Genomic DNA, 13,279 nt, shown 5'->3' on the forward strand with positions numbered 1-13,279 from the left:
TGTTTTTAAGGGCATTAGCACTGAATGCATCATAGTCCTTTTTTTATTAATATTTTCAACCATGCTGCTATACGGCATGGCTACAAATCATTGCCAAAGCCCGCAATGCAACATGAACAAAAGGCAATGACAGAGCCAATAGTCTGAAAGGCGAGACGGCATGGCTACAAATCATTGCCAAAGCCCGCAATGCAACATGAACAAAAGGCAATGACAGAGCCAATAGTCTGAAAGGCGAGACCTATTGGCTTTGCCAATGCTTGTTAGGTCTCAGCACAACGCCTTGTACACATAAGTTACTCTCCCCATGCATGTAAAAGAAAGAAAATATGACATTTGGCAAAACACCCGATCACAAAAAGGAGGCAATTGTGCCCTTGTCTATGTCTTAGTGAAAATACATTTAGAGGTAGATAACATCTGTTGTCATAGTAAATGCAGGTAACGTGTTGTCACAATAAACATCCATTTCAAAGGAGAAAAGGGCTTCTTTTAAGTGTGTGGCATAGTAAACATAGCTAAAAATGACAAGAGGTTCAACATGAATGACAGGAAGAACAAAAATTAATAGTAGCACCTCAATCACAGCACGATCAGCGAAAGGACCGCAATCAAGCTGAAACAATCAATACTTGGTCCATGCTGCAACCAAAAGAAGAGAAAGTGAAGTCAACATACACTGGCAAATTGGAAATCGGCAAATAAGAGCCAACAAATATTAACCCCTTCAGGGCGGAGGACGAGCTCAGCTCGTCATGGGCGTAACCTGCGCTACGCGGATGACGAGCTGAGCTCGTCACGTAACGCGGGTTTTTTTAAATCGCAGCGCGGAGCGGGAAAACCGCTAGCGCGCATGCGGTTAAGCAATGGGCGTGCTGCAAGCCTGTTGTATACAATATCTCTTGCAAGCGAGAGCCCATGCAGCGCAGGTGTGACCTAACAGTTTAATTATGTATGTAAAAAATAAGGTATTGTTGTATAATCCAATTTCTTTTTGATACTTATAACCACATAACTACTTATTACTCACATTTTAAATATTCCCCAGGCACCAAACTGGATCTTGAAGTTTTCACAGAAGTTTTTCCACACGCCTTTAGACAGTGCCAAGTGGCTCTGTGTGAGCTTAGCCACATATAAGTGCCACCACTGCATTTTGACATCAGTTTTTCTATCCATTTCTTCAGATGTGGATCTGGAGCTCTGTTCACTACTTTGACTGTTGACAATTTCTCCCAATTTAATTCCAGCGTGTAAGGGAATGATGTCCCCACTGAAGACTACAGGATTCAAACCATGCAGCTCCTTTTGGAAATATATGTAGATAATGAACCTGCCCATGGTGTGCACTTGATGTTTGTGCTTAGTGCATGACTCCAAATTGAGCAAAGAATGTGCCCTAATACATCCGAATAAGATCCTGGACTCTGAAGCAAAGCTGCACGCTGCAGAACATAGAAAGAAGTAACAGACCTTCCATAAGTCCAGCACCTGCTGCAAGTTGAGGATGCGTACCCGTTCCCACTCTCGAGGCCACTCCTGCAATAGGTCTCCTTTTCAGTCGAAGAAGAAGGATAAGTCAAAGCGAGACTCAACCCTATTTTTCCACTCTGTCTATAGAGAAGTCGCAAGGGGAGTTGCAGTGCCAATCTGACCCAAATCTGCAACTGGTGCCATAGCAGGTTGAGGCATTTAAGGAGGACATGCTGCATATTTTTGACACTTTCCTGGATCACTCTGGTGCATCTTGGGGCCCCAAGGATCCTCAGGGGCTTCAAGTCCGGTTACAGCCGGTGGATCTGTCCTCTGTGCTATCTGATCCCTAGAACTGACCTCTGGTCCCACATAGCCTCTGGTGCTAAGTGCTATTCGTTCTCCATGCCCTACCTTTGTCCCGCTTTCATCGACACTGGTCCCATGTTTGGCAGTGCTGAAGGGAGATCCGATTCAGACTCCAACGTCCCAACCCAGCAGAGTTCATCTCGACCTCTACACCACTCTAGCCTCTAGGGGACCTAGCCCCAGTACAGGCTGGCTCACATCAAACACTAGCATGGAACTGTCCTCAGAAGCTTCCTCATCTTTTTGGTTCTGATTCGGACGAGAGTCTTCCACCACATGGAAATGACAATTGTTATGATGGACATGATTTAACCCCACCCTATGATGATGACAGTTTGTTCATGGACTTGCTGGACAGTGGGCTTGATATTTTCCCCTGATACAGGATTGATTTCACTCCTTTAAGCCCCAGTGGAAGAGAGTGCTTCCTTTGCATTAGAGTTGAATGAGCAGCTGATATCATGGCACTTCACTTGCCTTATGTTGAAGTCCAGACAAATGTCCTTACTGAGGTTTTACATCCTGAGCCAGCCTCATCTGAGATTAAACCCTGACTTGACACTCTTATGAGCACTTGGTCTAAGCCTTGCTGTATCTCACTGGTGAACAGGCAGGTGGCCAGATGCCACAGGCCAATGCCGGATGACCCAGATTACCTTACACAGTATTCTAGATCTACTCCTGAGAGTTCCAGCAGCAAAGTTAATCCTAATGCATTCCCACGACTCCTCCAGCCAGAGAGTCGGAAAGGATTGTAGCGTTTGCTTAGCAAATGTTCTCGTTGGCCAGCCTCGCCTTGAGGCGAATCAACGTGTTCTGACTATTAGGCCATAATATGCACACTCTCTGAGACATGATTAGGAGATCTTGCTGGCAGACTCAAAGGAATTTAGGGCCTCCTTGTTTCAAACCATTGAAGATGGCCAGATTCGGGCTGGTCTGGATACTCCTGATTGCTTGGAGTGAGCGGTTGGCCCTAGTCTGCTGCTCCATTGCCATGCGTTTGACCCTTTTGGGGCTCCTCCAGTGTTAGCATATAGACAACGCCAGCCGCCGGCAGCAGCAGTCAATCCAGTCCTTTCAAGGAAGGAGATGTTGATCTAGCAGAAATCGTGCAGGTCACCCTGGACACTGTTCTTCTCATCAAACCCGCTCTCTTCCCCACCCAGAGCTGACTGTGGTGACAGATGCATAATTACAAGATTGGGCAGTTCCTCTGGGAAAGGTGGAGTTCAGAAAACTCTGGTCTTAGGCAGAAAACCGCCTCTGTATCAATCTTTTGGAGTTGCGTGCCATTCACCTGGTATTGAAGTCCTTCCTATCTGTCCATCTGGGGGAGGCTGCTAAGGGGTCTTACACCACACCATGTGATACGGTCACAAACGGGGGTCCTGGATCCTGTGCCAGAATACTCTGCACCTGTGGTGGTCATTGGAATGTCATGGCACCACCCTGGTAGTGAACCACTTGGCGGGGTGAACTAGCTCAGCCAATGGTACCAGAATGGTGGCTGTACCACAAGGTGGGGCGGGGTGTGTCTCTAAAATGGAGAGAATCGTGTGTAAATCTTTTCATCACAGTTGAGAAGGGGCCTTGTCCAATATTTTGTATCTTGGAGTTCCCACAAAGGTCCTCCCTAGATAACTCATTTTGCCTGTATGAAGAAAAGGACGTTGTCAAAGTGGATAAACCTCTGTCTTAAGATCCGTGCACTGGCCATGAAGTATGCAGAGAAGTGATGGATGGAATGCTTGAATTAATCTCAGCCACTTGTAATTACTCAATGTCCACATCCCAGTCCATTGTTATTTTGCACACCATTCCACCTCAGTTTGGAGACAGCCAATAGCAGAACAAACTTGACCCTGCTCCAATGGGAACATTGCAGCCTGAACTGCCAGGCGGGTTTTCCCTGAACCGGAATACAAGCAACCCAAGGCTGATTTCATCCTTATTAAAGCTCAATAGTCTAGTAAATTTTGGTTCCAGTGACAATGTGCACAGACCCATGTCTGGGCATACCCATCTCACTTAGGGAGTCACACTGAAGTATATAAAATAGTGATGGATGCGTTGGCCTAGAATCATCCTCCGGAAGAGCTGAGGGCTCATTCTGCCAGGGCCAAGGCTGCTGCTACTGCATTGACACGTGGAGCGCCTTTGCTTGTCATCAGCCAGGCTGCGACTTGGAGGTCAAGGCAGACTTTCATAAAGTACTATTGCCTTGACAGCCAGGTCCTACAGGAAGGGCATTTTGTCTGTTTGGTCCTACAGGACATTTTGACTTGAGCCCACTCCAAAGACCTTCCACCTTCGGAGGTTCTGCTTTGGTATCCATTCTAAAGGTGAGAAATCTGCTGTTAGATGTGTTCATTAGAAGAACAAGTTAGTCGCCTTTGGTAAACTCTTTTTTGCAGCTACCCTATTTAATCGCTTAGTCCTCAAAGTACTCCCACCTCCCCGTTCTGTGGAGTGGTCCCTTTTTATCATCTAACAAGGTTCAAATTATAGATCTGCACACCGGTATGTCCGATTGTTCGTGCTCTGTCTCCAAGGACACAGAAAGAGTCAAGCAAGAAACTGACGTCGACACACAGGGTTGACTCTTATATTCTGCTCTGTCACTTCCTGGATGGAATGAGGCCAATGCTGAGCCACATGGCGCCACCTAGAGATGCTTGGGCACATTGCTGAGAAAACTGCTGTTTCTAGTCTGGCACTTGGGGCATATTCCCAGGGCGAGGAATCTGCAACCAGAAAAATAGTTACCGAAAATAAGTATCTAATTCTTCTCCCCTCTTCGCTCTATACTTTATTTGATGCAAGCATTAAAATCCATGATTGTTTGGCTTACTCTTGTGACTGTCTTCCCATCAATATTCAATTCGATTTAAGTATGTTTAGCCTCAAATTTTAATGTGCATCAGGTCCAAAAGTCACGTTTGTTTTTGTTTGTTTGGTGAGAGCAGCTTGGTGGGATTCGTCTACTTTAGTGTGAGTCGGGCATTACGTTACATGGGCTCCATTACATTTCCAGATTCCTTTGCTACATTTAGTGGGGCCAGAGTAGCGACGTCTGGCTTGCTGTTGGATTGTGAAACGAGTGTTGGTAACTCTTTCAGAGTTTTTGGGAAAACGTCACTTTCTAAGCCACATCTGATGAAAAATTACACATTGGAACTCAAAACCCACGCAGACGTCATCAAAAGGATAGGACCTAAATGCAGGATTGGGAAGAAAGATTTTTATCCTCTGCATTGGATGGTCCCTTACAAAGACCATGTGACAGAATCTATCTCCTATAAACCAAAAATATGGCTTTACATAATTTAGTCGTAAAAAATTTGCAAAACTGATAATATTCAGACAGATCGATCATGATTTTGCACCATCAATTAATTTTGTGTGGCATACAATTGGACATTCTGTGGCATACTGTGGTGTATTTTGGTGAAGTTTTGTGGCACTTCAGTTTATATGCATTTGTTGTTTTTGTGTCTTTTTCAGGCCATGGAAATAGATTTTGAGCATTGCTCTGTATCACAAGCATGTAGAAGCCAAACCGGCATTAGGCGACAGTGTGTGTGCCATATTTAATTTTTAGTGACCACCCTGAAACATTCACTGTATAAGAGACAACTCTGATTCTTGGCAGCTATGCTGAACGTCCGCAGAGGGGCCAAGATGGCGACCTGCCATATTTTCCAAGCACCATAACCACATACACAGTGTGGTCAGACCCTCGAAAAACCACAGCTGATGTCTTGCAATAGCTTTTCACCACCTCAACACTACAACTAACCTCATGCCTTACTCTTCAAACACCATTCCCCGAACAGCCGATCTTGACGCTGTCACGGGGAATCCTTCCTCGCTGCCGCCATCTCCAGCGAGCGAGTTAGCCCCGCCCACTTTGCTGGCCACGCCCCCTCCTTTCCCCCTTTGCCCCTGACGCTCCTATAAAACCATGTGCATTGGCCGGAAGCGCAGCGGACGGGCGCAGCGGGCGCGACGATTGCGCGCCAAAGGCGCGCCTAAGGCAAGCCCGTCTGCGCTCGTCCGCGACCGACCGGGGCTAGGGGCATGTCACTCTGCCCAAATCATCACTTACACTTCCTCCCAACTCCGTACTCTTCATGGCCCGTGGCCTCTGCCCGCCTCTACTTGCTCCATCATATCTTCACATGATCTGGCCCCTATTTCTTCGCTTCCCCTTCCTCTCGTTCCTCCCACTCCCCTTCATTTCTCCAGAGAGGAAACCAGCCCAGGCGCTCCTAGGACCCTCTCGGCCTACTACCTTAATACCCGGTCAGCAGTGGCCCACTCACACGAACTGTCGGTGCTGTTGGATCTCTACGCACCTGATCTTCTCTTCCTAACCGAGACTTGGTTTACTGATGATTCTCTCCCTACCCTTCTGGCCACTCTTCCCGCTCCATATTATGCTCTACGAGCAGACCGTTCTACCGGTAGGACTGGGGGCGGCGTGGCGGTCATTACCCGGGCCGACCTCCCCTTCCAACTTCTATCCTTGCCAGATATCGCTACTACAGAGTACCTTGTCATTCGTACTACATCGACCACTCCCCCTCTTACCTGTTTTCTCACTTACCGGCCTCCTCAGTCACCTTTACTTTTTCTCTCCGATTTTCAAGAGATACTTGCCACACTTACGGTTAATAATTCTTCCATTCTACTATTGGGAGACTTTAACTTCTGGCCCTCAGACCCATCGGAATGTTCATCTTCTAAGCAGTTTTCAGACACGCTTCATTTTTTTATTTTGTGTCACACGTTCACTCTCCCACTCACGTCAAAGGACACATCTTAGATCAGATTTGGTCCCTGAACTGTCCGGTAGGCTCCCTGTCCATTTTACCCTGCACCTTGTCTGACCATCACTTGATCTCGTTTACCCTTCCCATTAATTCTCCTGTTAGGCCCCCGCTCCCAAAGAATGTTTGGGTCCGCTCATGGAGCCGAGTGGATCCGGAGAATTTATCTGCATTATTAAATTCTTCCTATCCTACCCTGCAAGGCTTATCCACTCTTTCTCAGGCCTCCGCTATCGAACACTGGCTTCTCTCAGGCTGCGATTCCATTGCCCCGCTGAAGCGGGTGACGTCAAAGCGAGAGAAGGATGCCAACTTGTGGTTCAGCAATGATCTTAAGACCACCAAACTGGCGGTGCGCCGAGCCGAGCGAGCCTGGAGGAGGAAATATTGCCCCATACTCAAATCTGAGTTTACCACTCTCCTGGCCCAGTATAAAAAGGCCATCCTGGAGGCAAAAACGACCTATTTCTCCTCTAAAATCCTCACAGCTGAGAATCGGCCGAGGGAAATCTTCTCGATAGTTCATAATTTGGCTTTTTCTGACAGGACATCTCTCAAGCCCTCCCCCTCCCAGGACCTTTGTCATTCCCTAAACAACTTTTTTATTGAGAAGATTGCAACTATTAAAGCCAACATTCCCTTAACTTCCCCGACCTTTGTTGACCCTCAGTGTCCTCCATCTAAGGGACAACTCGATGCCCTTCCCCTCCTCACTAAGGAATCTTTGACCTCGATTATCCCCTTGGTCAAATCTGGTTCCCCACTGGATGTTTGCCCCGCGCACATTCTTCGCCATATTTACACAATCTGCCCAGATCCCCCCCTTCGCTTCCTCAACAGTTCTCTCTCCCAGGGAGTCTTACCCAACTCACTGAAGACAGCTGTCATTGTCCCCATTTTAAAGAAGCCTGGCGCAGACCCCTCGGACCCCGCCAATTATCGCCCCATCTCTCTCCTACCATTCCTGGCTAAAGCGCTCGAACGCCATGTCACCAAGTCTTTGAGCACGTTTGTTGAGGAGCATGGGGCTTTGGCTCCCCGCCAGGCCGGCTTCCGCTCCGCACACTCTACGGAGTCCGTAGTTCTCTCGGTCCTTGATAACCTCAGGGATGGAATGGATACCAACCAGGCCCAGGCTTTGGTTCTCCTCGATCTCTCAGCTGCCTTCGACACGGTTGATCATACCATCCTACTTTCCCGTGTCGGGGCGGCGGGGATCGGGGGTACCGCTCTGGTATGGTTGTCCTCCTTCCTGAGGGACCGCACCCAGGCTATTCGCCTGGGTGATTTTTCCGCGGACTTCCGGAAAGTTCAGTGCGGGGTCCCCCAAGGTTCCTCCCTTTCACCTCTTTTGTTTAACCTCTATATCGACCCCCTTATTTTTTCGTTACAGCAAATGGAGGTCAACGTGTATATATATGCGGATGACCTCCAACTTGTTTTCAATCTGTCTTCTTCCTCTGCTTCCATTTCAAACTTTCAGTCTATTATGATTTTTATCCGGGACTGGATGAGCTACAACCACCTGAAGCTTAACCCGGATAAAACCGAGTTGGTGTTGACGGGTGGTTGTTCCAGTCCCTGGTCTTCTCTTTTTTGGCCCCCTTCCCTAGGCTCTCCCCCGGCCCCTTCTACTTCGGTTAAAACTTTAGGTATCAAACTTAACCCCCAGCTCACTCTCCACTCCCAGGTTAGTTCTGTGGTGTCCTCCTCCTTTTTGTCACTACGCACCATCCGCAAGGTATCTCGTTTTTTTTCTTTTGATGCCTTGAAATTGATCATCCTGGCGATGGTTATTTCCCGCCTGGATGATGGGAACGCCCTGTATGCAGGTATTCCTGCATACTGTCTAAAGCGCCTACAGCCGATCCAGAACCAAGCGGCACGGTTGGTGTTCAATCTCCCAAAATCTCACCACGTAACACCCCTTCTCAAATCCTTGCACTGGCTCCCTATCCGTGAACGCGTCCAGTTTAAGCTCGCCTCCATCACCTTTCAAGCACGACTGGGCGCGGCTCCGGCCTTTATCACATCTGAGATCGTTCCCTATGTTCCTACTAGGGACCTACGATCTTCCACACAATCCCTGTTATCAGTCTCCTGTTTCCGGAGGAAGAAATGGGGAGGATCAAAGTTCGCGACCCTTGCCCCAGTCATGTGGAATTCCCTGCCTCTTGAGCTTAGATCTCTGACTCATTACCCTCAATTCCGTAAGAAACTTAAAGCCTATTAGTTAAATCTTTCAACTAGGTTGGCTCGTGTTTTGCTCTTTTTTTAGTTATTTTTCTGTCTTCCCCCCTGGGGATTTGTTTGTTGCAGCGCCATGAAACCGCTGGTGAAAGTGCGCTTTTATAAATATTTTAAACTCAAACTGTACCTTGTTTCATGCCTTACTCTCAAAATACCTAGGAACCATACTGGTTTCATCCCATATCCTCCAGGCTCCATATCTGGCATCATACCATTACCATACTCCTTAAATATCAGAGCCACATACTCTCGCGCAAAACACTATTCCAGGTGTCTGGTCTACCTGTGACACCCAACATATACATGTCATCCAATACCACAAAGCACATTCGTACAGCCAGCATCAATCCATGCTCGCCACACACTACAGCACCAGGCCATAGCTTCCAAACAATATAATCCTATACCTGATATTTTAGGGTCAACTAGCCATAGAAATACAAATTTTGGTCATCTGGACCCAAAATACTGTTTCTGTGTCAGGGAGACAGAATATAAAAATAAATATTTGTAGTAATGTGAGAGAAACAGGATTTTTAGCAAGGCATGTTACAGAGAGATATAATTTAGTGTCGAAGAAATTATTTCTTTCTGACACCATTGTTTATCGATAACTTTTTTTTTTACGGTAACATCTCACAGCTCAATTTTGCCATCACTTAGCAATAGCAAGTACTATTGCGACTCAAAATAGTGCTCAATTTACCCACCGCGGAGAAAAGAATTGCTGAGCTGACCTATCCAGCATACGTATTCCTGATGAGCACATCCCACACAGATGTCAGTAACTCATTGAACAATGTTGTGCAGGCACACCTACAAAACGACTTATCCTGCTGGGATCTTGAGCCTATACTTAGTGTATAAAGCATAACAACAAGTCCAAGATCGCAACATATTGTTGGCTAAGTAGCCAGGACTCGCGTAAAGTGTCATGTTATGATGCCACATGACAACTGTTTATTATTAAGTAACCCAACCGTGTTTAATTCAGTGCTCTATTTCATCTTTAAACAGTCATAACAAGTAGCAATCAATCAATCAACCAATCATTTGTAGCGCGCACTAATCACCTGTGAGGGTCTCAGGGCGCTGAGGGGGGCGGGGGTGTGTGGGTGCAGCTACTGCTTGAACAACCAGGTCTTGAGAAGTCTCCTGAAGGTCAGCATGTCCTGGGTCTGTCGCAGCCGGGTGGGGAGGGTGTTCCAGGTCTTGGCGGCGAGGTATGAGAAGGATCTGCCGCCTGAGGAATATCCTTTCTGATAATCCCACTTTCAGAAAATATTTCGAATTTGCAGTTGAGCTCCTTGAGAATAGAGCTGGGGGCGTGCAACCGCAGAAGCCATGAAGGACCAGTCTCAAGGTGTTCAAAGAAGCTCTACAGTAAGGCCAGCTACCTGGTGAGGACACCTCCATCACTCCGGGAGGTGCCCTGGAGGGAGATGTCGGGCCAAGTGTCTCTGATTGACCTTCACTGTGGAGAGCAGCTGTCCCTGCACAAACAGAGTAATGGAAAGCAATGTCTCTCATGCACAGCCAGCCTTGGGGACATGCTTGCTTGGCTATGTCCTCCGGATCCATATGGACACAGAGAAGAATCCAGTTTGAGGTGGTGCCCAGTGCATCGATGGGAGGCGGGCAGCTCCAGACCATCAGTATTCTGATTTTGGGTGGCGCTGTGTGTTTATCCTTTGAAAGAGCACACACGGCCAGTGGAGTGGGAGGTGTTGAAACAGACACAGTTGGGGAGCTGAGTTGGTGCTCTGCAGTCAGCAAAAAATAGACTGCTCTCCTGCCTGCACCTAGGCTGCCTAGCGAACCGCAGAGGTGTGCTGAGATGAGCTGCACACAAAGTAAGTAGCCGGTCAGCATTTTTAAAAAACCAGGAACCAAAGTAGGAGGAAGAAATGCAACTTAATGGATACTGTGATTTCACAGCTTTCTGCTGTTGATGTGCTGGGAATCTGGTATCTGGCACAGCATCTGATTTTGTGGTAAATTTGCAAGCCTCGATAAACAGGAGGAGCTCTTTTAAGAGTACAATTCAATTGTCTTCCATCTTCTTCAGTACTTTGGAGTATTGCAACCAGCCCAATAAATGACATGAGCTCATGGTGGCTCTTTCACCATCTCTGTCATGTTTTCACTTCTCAACTTCCTGGGCCGTAAACCTCCTTTTAACCGAGAATATTTGTCAGAGGGTAACCAATGAGCTAGCCTGTTTCTGGCTCAGATGCTAGAGAGTCCTGCTTCAGAGGGGACCATAACTGGTGTTTTCTCCTCAAGCGGATGAATACAACGAAAAGGTGGCACTTCTGAGGCTGTTCTTGCGTGGCGGATATTAGAATCTGATGAGAGGATTAATTACTTTCCTCGTGCAAAACTTCAAAGAGGCGGAATTAAAATTAAGGGAATGGACTAGTAAATTAATTTATTGTGAGCATTTTACTTTCCTTGGGCATTGTCACGGTACAGATCAGATAATGTTTCTGCTGTGCTCATCTACGGTTGGCCGCGACAAAAAAATTCTTATGCCGATGTAATTTCAGGAAAATGTGTTAATTTACCTTTAAGCTTCAAATCTCGAAATTACGCTATTACGTTGCGTAATTAGAAAATGCTTATGGTAAAAACTGTAGTGCAAAAAACGACTCAAACAACTAGAACATGAGGTGCTGGTGTTTGAGGCTCTTGAATTTTTTGTAACTTTTTTTGTGCAAAATGTATCCTTGCGTACAATATTGATGCAAGTGTGCATTTCATGATAAAATACAGTGCCAAAAGCTGACGGCACATTTTGTGTAATTACACTTAATTTGTTTTAACATTAAGCGTAATTATGGAAAGACATTTGCGTACATTTTGCACCCCCATTAAAGGGATAGGCAAAGTGAAATTCAACGTAAGGCTTGGTTTCTCGGAATTCTGAATAGCGAAATCCAGGTAAATTTTAAGCATATGCCCAATGAATATGAAGGAGGAATGCAACGTCATTTTTATAGTTTCTTTGCATATTTTTGGTGCTTATGAAAATTCCCCCCATGACATTTAAATGTGTCATAATTCTATAGTAAAATAATTTATCAGTTACCTGTTAAAGGGAAATGTGATGAGTACATGTTGCTTCGAATTGGTTTTACAGCATTTCTGCCTTGCCATGATATTGAAATTGGGTACTTCTCACCACACCTGAAATGTTTAATTATTTCATTCTTTTATTTTTTTTATTAACTTTGTATTGCGTTTTTATTGGAATACAGCACCATCGTGAATGCCCAACATACGACTTGTATACGCATCATTTAGACAACCGTTAGTTCCTGTGGAAATCCCTCATAGAGCTGGTAGGACAGGTCCGTTTGGCCCCTGATTCAGGATGGGATCCTGTGGCTCCTATTTGCACTGAGAGCTGGTACTCTTCATGGTTAGTCTGCCTCCCTGGCCCAACCCTTTGTGCATTCTGAATGTCCAGTCCGTATAGTTTTTTTCCCACCCGTTGACCCTGAGGCCATTGTGGATGTGTGTGCGCATCACTACCAGTCCGGAGGTATGGGGGTGTCCCAAGTAGATTAGGAGGTAGTCCGCATATAGTGGCACGTGGTCCTCGAAAGTGTTGGAACATTGGAACCCCGTCATGTGTGGGTCTGTCCGAAGTGCCCGAGCCAGGAGTTCCACTGCTAGGGTGTGAACTGGAGGGGGTGAAAGCGGACATCCCTGGTGCGTTCCTCTCCTGAGAGGAAATGGTCGCAGTATGGTTCCAGCGTTCTTGACCGGTCCCTGTAGTTCAGTGTACAGGATTCGGTCGTAGGATCTAAAGTGTTTGCCAAACCCAATGTGCTGCATAGCCGCAAACAAATACTCCCATGATGTACACCCAAAAGCTTTCTCAAAGTCTGTGAACATCAGTGCCAGGAGGTAGTGTAGTAGGTGGGCGTAGGTTATGGTGTGTCAACCGCATGGGCATAGAACTGCTTTGGTTCGCTTGCACTGAAGTGGGCAAAGTTTCATAGAGGCGCCGTGCCTTCGCCAGTATTTTTGTTTCAAAGTTGATCAGTGATATGGGTCTGTATGATAAACACAAGTGGTGGGCAGTCGGTTTTGTGGATGGGCACTATCAAGGATTCTTCCAGGGCCGGGAGTGGAGTGTGTCACTTCTAGTGCTTCTGTGTAAAGTTTTAATAGGGGAGTGGTAAGGATGTCAGGCTGGCCGCAAAATAATTGGTCCGGTAGGCCTTTAGGGCCCAGGCTTTTCCCCCGGGGACGAGGGAGAGGGCTGTTACTTTCTGAAACGTGTTCTTCATTATGCAGTCCCATTGGTTGAATGCATGACTGAGCGAAATGTGTGTAGTAGC

At 46.7% G+C, this 13,279-nt stretch overlaps 1 protein-coding gene across 7 annotated transcripts in view; it reads left to right on the forward strand.

Moving 5' to 3' along the window:
* Positions 1–13,279, forward strand: part of PARD3 (par-3 family cell polarity regulator) — a 1,362,300-nt gene that overhangs the window by 809,900 nt on the left and 539,121 nt on the right. The window lies entirely within an intron of this gene.

The sequence above is a fragment of the Lissotriton helveticus genome, chromosome 10 (assembly GCF_964261635.1).
Source record: "Lissotriton helveticus chromosome 10, aLisHel1.1, whole genome shotgun sequence".
Taxonomy (NCBI): Eukaryota; Metazoa; Chordata; class Amphibia; order Caudata; family Salamandridae; genus Lissotriton; species Lissotriton helveticus.